General features: G+C 36.8%; 1 protein-coding gene across 5 annotated transcripts in view; it reads right to left on the bottom strand.

Moving 5' to 3' along the window:
• Efna5 (ephrin A5) overlaps positions 1–6,008 on the bottom strand; it is a 274,844-nt gene that overhangs the window by 249,053 nt on the left and 19,783 nt on the right. For 2 of the 5 annotated variants that reach the window (XM_087180885.1, XM_087180887.1), the window contains exon 1: positions 484–4,482. The exons of the other annotated variants lie outside the window; for them this stretch is intronic. The gene's annotated coding sequence lies outside the window, so the exon portion shown is untranslated. Of the gene's footprint in view, positions 1–483; positions 4,483–6,008 lie in introns of those variants that run through there. 5 annotated transcript variants of the gene reach the window in all.

The following is a 6,008-nucleotide window of genomic DNA, read 5'->3' as shown; positions in this document are numbered from 1 at the left end:
TTAAATACATACAATAAAACAAATAGTTTAAAATAGTTTTTGAAATATACTAAATGCTTAAAGGCATTATCATTCACATATTTTAAAAATTCTACAAAGTGCTTACTGTGTGCCAAGCACTATGCTAAGTACCATAAACACAAAGACTGACAACTCATGACCCTGGCAGCAAGTAGATTACAAGTGTCTGGTTTTGCTATCTTCTGTGAGGTGAAACAATTACTACTGAGGGATAGTAAAGGGTAATGGGGGAGGGCACGGATTAAATATGTTGCTGCTAGCTCTTCCTGTTATTAATTTAATTGAGTTCGTGGGTCTCCCTGTAAACACAGAGATAGGAGGGATCACACACATTCATCCATATTATACGTATCATACTGAAAGAGGCAGCTGTTGAAAGGATGGTACACTGCTTCCAAAATGTATACTGTGCACAGAGCAGGGGGTGGGAGATACTGACACTTGTTGCCAGCGGGTACTCACATTTGAAAGCGGTTCTTAAAATAGCATTTCCTTGATTCCAAAAGAAATGCTAAAAAAAAAACAAAAACCTTATTGAAAAAGCTTTAACATGTAGGATTTCTCATGTAAAGTACAGAAATTTGGGATCAGTTCTCCAAGTTCTTCCAGGAATAGTATTTTATTATATAAAATGTACTGTATATGTGTGTTCAAAAAATAATTTATTTTGCATCATAATATCAACATTTCTATTTTATACCATTCTGGAAACAGGAAGTAGACACTCAATCTTTCAGTGTAAATACAGTTATATGTACAATATATACACTTTCAGCAGCAGCTCACAATTGTATCATGCATGACTGTCTACCACAGTTTATTCTCTTTGCATTGGTACATTTTAGATATACACAGTGATAACACTGATCATATGGAATTTGTACCTGTACTGATATATCTTGCTTCTTCTTTTCTCCCATTCCCCTCCCCTCCCTTCAACCCCTCTTCCCTTCCTTATTTACAAAAGCTTTGTTTCCATTTTATCCTTCTATTCTTTTTGTGTCCCCTTTCTTTATCACAGTTTAATTTTATCACAGTAACGCAATACCTATAAAAGAGGAACAGTTTAAAATCATAGTCCCACACTTAGCAATGTTATCATGAGCTCTTAAGATTGTCTTTCAGTGAAAATAACTGTATTTTTAACCAAAAATAAATACCAGTAAAATAAATCTATTTTAATACTCATGCTGATAATGAACAGTCAAAAATTAGGGAATCATAAACTAATGAGAAAAAGAACCAGATTACACAGAAGTAAAACTTGGATTCTTAAAGTCAGACAGATACCTATTATTAGATAACAAAGAAATGAAAAACATTAAATTCATGTCCAACAATTTACTAAATGCAAAAACACACTGGCAAAAACACATTCCACTGACAGTAATGGCTGCTGCTCACAAATCAATCCACTTGGCTAAGAATGAGACCTAACCTCCAAGAGAACACATCTTCATGCTTTGTGACTGTGATTAACCCACCACTTCACAGGAAATCAGGAGAATCCAGTCCAGTCCACCCATGGAACCGGCTAGGAATAATTTGACTAAAAACTGCTACGAAAATAGACCTTAAAGTGGGCCAAGCATCTCCAAATAAATGAGCTCTGTAAGCAGGATCATCCAATGCAGGGAATATAGAAGAGGTGGGTTAGGTAATAATTACTCATAATATGTATTTATATAGATTTACTCTTGTTATTTAATCACGCCATCATCTGTATATGGATGCACTTAATAACTTACTTTAAAATTTAACTGAATTTATCTGAGTCATTCTTTCTTGCATAGAGAACTGACATCTTGGAAGTTGTCTAGGTTTTGCCTGATTATTAAAAAAATTTTGAAATACTCGTCTCATATGATAGTTCATCATATTATATATTTTAATAATCATACTTGAAAAAGCAATCTGCATAATTAGAAGAACTATATTAAAATTACAATAAAGAATGAGAGTGGAATCATATTTATATAACTATATTTATATTGTATACTTGCATGCTGTATTCCAATACGTACTCATTTGCCAAATTTTTTAAAAGTCTTCCTTATTCTACTTCATATCACCGCCCAAGGCAAAGGAAAAATAAATGAAAATCAAACAGTTTTAGTAAGTCAACTTATGGATGGGTAGTAAAATATTTATTTTTTAAATTCACAGTTCTTGCTTTTTCTCTTTTGAAGCCCTTAAATATTTTTAAACTCTTCTTCATTTTTGGAATCAATCTAAGTTATGAGTTTAATGAGACACAATTCAGTCAAAATCTAACTTGTCAAATTTCAGGGTTCCGCTCATCAACCTTGATAAAGGTGGTATTACGGCTTGTGTCTAGATAGCCCCCCAAAGCCTCATGTAGTCATAGGTGGGGCTTTTTCAGAAGTGGCTGAATCTAGAGTGTGTGATGCTGGAATTGATTCATGGTGCAATGCCAGACCCAAGGGCACTAGGATTAAGGGTGTGACACTACTCTACTCGCCCTAACTAGTCTGGATAAAATAAAAGAGGCAGACAGACACTATTAGGTTCCCCTGTTGTTTTTACTCACTTCTGGCCACCATGAACATGCCACCCTGCCTTGGAGCCAGCTAATTGATTATGGACTGAAACCTCTACAAACTGTGAGCTAAACAAACCTTTCCTCCTTTAAATTTGAGTGTCAGGTATTTTGTCTCAGCAAAGAGAGATAAGTAACTAAGACAACTGTAAGTAATTGGGGTAGATGAATGCATGTCATATTTTATTTTTTTTACTGACTAAATTTGTTTCGTTTCCCAGATATAAATCCTTAAAGTCATTTTTGGAAGCAAATCAGAAAAAATTACTTTCAAAAAATCTTTAGAGTCATATTTAAAAATTTAAAAAATTTAAAAAAATAAAACCTGTGTATTCACCTTAAAAGTTGGCAATATATTGTAAATATACTTGAATTAGTGCTCTGCACTAATAAAACAAAATTGGAGAAGTAAATTATATGTTCTAACCAAGAAAAAGGCTGATAGGATCATGATGTTGAAACTGACCTTGTAGAGGACAACAATCCCCTCATTTCACAGTTGAGGAAACTCAACTTGACCAAAGGTTAAGTGACTTGCCCAAGGTCAAACAGTTAATAATGTCAAAGCCTTGACACATTCCAGATCTTCTGAGTCAGAAGCTCTTGCCTAAAATATCAACTAATTCAATCACCTTGTAAAGATGAAAAAGAGGGTACCAGGGCATCTGATGATTTGCTTAACGTTGAACAGTTAGAAGAAAGGAAAAAGTGACGACCACATCACCTGCCTCTGGGCCTTGATAATTTGTGAAAAGATATTACTTCATCTTCCAAACTGACAAAGCCAGAAAGGAAAATTTTCAAACACTTAGCACACGAGATCAGTTAGGCTACCTAAACACCGGGCAACAGGCAGCCAAGAAAACAAAATCAATACACAATTGATTAATTCTCCAAATTAGTGAATCAAAATTATAATGATACCTAGATTTCACTGAAGGCATATTATTTTACATGCATTTATTTTCTCACTAAATCATCACAATTTAACAACATATGCTCCCTATTTTAGATAAATGAAAATGAAGAAAGAATTATCATTTGAACCCAGGTCATCCAGTTCTAAAGATAGACTATCCTTTCTCCTGGACATAGCTTTGTATCATTATAAGATTTTGTTGTACAGGGCCAGGGATTTACCTCAGTGTTTCTGCCACCTGCCTCAAAAGTGCAAGGTCCCAAGTTCCATCCCCAATACCAAAAAAAAAAAAAAAGATTTTGTTGTACATAAGAAGAAAAATATACAAAAATTCACTCAAGAATATTAATATTTAATATTTATTTTCCACATGCTATGTACAAATTATTGTTTTAAGCTTTATATATGCTAATGTATCATTTAATCATTACAAGAATTCTATTGGATAAATATGTTAGTATTTTCACTTACGGAAGAGGAAGTGGAAACATGGAAAGGTTAATTAACTTGTTCTAAAATCTAGCAAGTAGTGAGTGGAACACTGCAGAAGTGTCCTAGAACCCTTCCCAAACTTGTAACTGTCATGAGCCACCTTTGTGCGCAGTGTCTCTGCAGGGAAACCACAATCTCTGACCTCAAGAATCTTACAATCTAGTATTGGGAAGGGAACATTTACAAAGATGCAGACACTGTACACTAATTATTATTCACATACATCAATATTATTCATAAGAACAGCTGAACTCAATGAACGGATAACAACTTCTACTGGAGAGGTACAAAGGGCCATGCAGGAAGGATAACTGCTTAACTTTTCTAGGCACATGACTTAGCTAACAGACAAGGGATTTAAAAATGTGCCAAAACCAGGTGTGGTGGAGCACACCTTTAATCTCAGCACTTGGGAGGCTGAGACAGGAGGATTGCTATTGGAGGCCACCTGGACTATAGTGAGCTCGAGGTCAGCCTTAACTATATAGCAAGACTCTGTCTCAGAAGGAGAGGGGGGGGGGAGGGGGAGGGGGAGGGGGAGAGGGAGGGGGAGGGGGAGGGGGAGGGGGAGAGGGAGAGGGAGAGGGAGAGGGAGAGGGAGAGGGAGAGGGAGAGGAGAGAGGGAGAGGGAGAGGGAGAGGGAGAGGGAGAGGGAGAGGAAGGGGAAGAGAGAGGGAGAGAGAGCCAAAAACTCTTTCTTCTTCCTCGTGTTGTCTCTTTAGAGATGAGGCGGGAATCTGATCTATGCAAATACTATCAAGAGACTTTGGTCTTGAAAGTTAATCAGGAATAATTTACTGATTATTAAAGTATGGGGCAAAGTCTTCTATAAAGGAAGAAAATAAATGGAAGAGGAAAATACACGAGTAGAAGAATTTGGAACATAAAAGAACATAAAGTTATGTCAAGCATACCTCTGCTATTCCCTATTACTTAAAAAATGATTATCTCATGCTAAATATCTGCTAACTATAATACAGTAAGCAAAGCCTGCATTTAAAATTTTATGTAAATCTATACTGCTATTATGCTAACCAAAACTGACTTAAAGTGTAGGAATTTAGATTAAAAACAGGAGAAAAGTTCCTGACTATATGATTGCCAAGTTCTGAAACTTTTATTCAGAGAGTACACAGAATTTCTTTTGAAAGTCTTCCACAGTCACTCTCTACCTTAGCCAGCTCTCGGGAAGCAAGCTCACCTGGATGCAGGGGAATAGGGCTGGCCGGGTGTAGACTCCCTCACCTTCCCATCCTATGTACACATTACAACCTCACAATTAGCTCCAAAGAACAGGTCCATGAGCATTTAACCTCTGGGTGTCCTAATTACTTGCTATGGGTGCAACAGTTGTGGCTTGCTACCTCCCTCCATTAAACACTCAGCAAGGAAGAATTAAAATGTGCATCCTAACACTCCTTTCATGTTAGCATATAGTCCCTATCATTCTCCACTGTGTCCCCTCAGAAATTCTGTTCCAAGGTCACCCTTCAACACTTCACTGAGTTCTGTTAGACTAAGTATATCACTCTACACAGCCCAGAAAGTGGTTAAGGGCCACTTACCATCTAAGTGGCCTTGAGCTACATTAAAATATGCAAAACTCAAGTTTTCTCATCTGTAAAGCAAGAATCATTATAATACCACTTTCATAAGAGCTCTTGTCAGGATTAAATAAATGATGATTGTGAATTCTGCAAAGCACTGTATGTCATATACAGTATGTGCTCAATAAATAGGAGCCATCCACGTCAGTTCCCAAAGAGGAACACAAGCACTTCTGTGGCATATACAATCAAAAGTGAATCTCTTCTGGCCGGGGATTTAGCTCAGTGGTTCTGCCACCTGTCTTGAAAGTGCAAAGTCCCGAGTTCGATCCCTGGTACCAAAAAAAAAAAAGAGGAAATCAAAAACAAAAGTGAAGCTCTTCTAAACATCACTCCTACTGGCCCCAGGAAAGGCCAAGCCCTGCACTCTAAGGTGGGGTGGTTTTGAAGATGTAATGCAAGGAGCTAC

This window comes from Heterocephalus glaber, unplaced genomic scaffold, assembly GCF_053883595.1.
Source record: "Heterocephalus glaber isolate CG9 unplaced genomic scaffold, H.glaber_assembly_v1.0 deba00001465, whole genome shotgun sequence".
Lineage (NCBI taxonomy): Eukaryota > Metazoa > Chordata > Mammalia > Rodentia > Bathyergidae > Heterocephalus > Heterocephalus glaber.
Note: the sequence above shows the minus strand (reverse complement) of the source record. Positions and strands in the feature narration are given on the sequence as shown.